Source organism: Octopus bimaculoides, chromosome 21 (assembly GCF_001194135.2).
Source record: "Octopus bimaculoides isolate UCB-OBI-ISO-001 chromosome 21, ASM119413v2, whole genome shotgun sequence".
Taxonomy (NCBI): domain Eukaryota; kingdom Metazoa; phylum Mollusca; class Cephalopoda; order Octopoda; family Octopodidae; genus Octopus; species Octopus bimaculoides.
This window is the reverse complement of record NC_069001.1, coordinates 2,697,803-2,698,763: the sequence shown is the minus strand read 5'-3', so window position 1 is coordinate 2,698,763 and position 961 is coordinate 2,697,803.

Sequence of the window (961 nt, the reverse complement as noted above, 5' to 3'; positions counted from 1 at the left end):
ATACATACATACATACATACATACATACATTGACGTCGGCGTTCCCGAGAGAGAAACCACATAATGGTTACAGACATTTCAAGATAGTTCAGGTCTGTGACTTGGGTTATTTGCGGTTATTCATGCTTCGTGAATGATCTCTTATACTTTTCCCCAGTCGTTTGATAAGGCCTGGGCTGCCGAGAGACCAGAGATGTGAGCAGTAATCACTAACCTCTGCTCAAGATACGTGATTCCTAAAAAATTTGACATGACGTATTGAATTTCTGGTAAACGAAAATTCTCGCTACCCAGACACTGAATCTTTCACTTTCTTAGTAAGTAGTTGACAGCTTTTGGAAGTGTTTTGAAAATGATGCATCTACAGCAGACATTATTTCGCCCAGATCACGAACGGATTCCGTATTTTATTTGTTGGTTTTTAATTCTTTGTTTCTACAAGTCAAATAAAAGCGTTTCATTCTGTTCGTAATGACGAATTTTTCCGGCTTTAATGGTCATATTGCTGTTTATTTTATTTATTCATTTATCGCATTGGGGACGACTCCCTTATAGTATTCAGTGTAAAAATACCTGAAAGCCACAGACAGGTTCGCCTTCAGTCCCATCCAGGAGTTATGGATATTGATATTTCGCAATTTTTGTGGCTTATTGCCCCCAGTTCGATCCAGGTACGTGATGTCATTAAGCCGGAGGTTAATGCAGAAGATACTACACAAGGTGCCACGCAGTGGGGCCGACCCCGGGACCATGTGGTTGAGAAGCAAATTTCTCACCATATATCCACGCCTGCACCTATAATACTTTACAGACTAACTTTGTTTTTTGGTAGCTAAATTCCAGAGATTCTTGATTCTATGCTCGATTCTCCATTGGCGAGAAATTCGAAAATTAAACCAAGAATACATACACACATACATAAATACCTACACACATATATTACTTATATATATATATATAT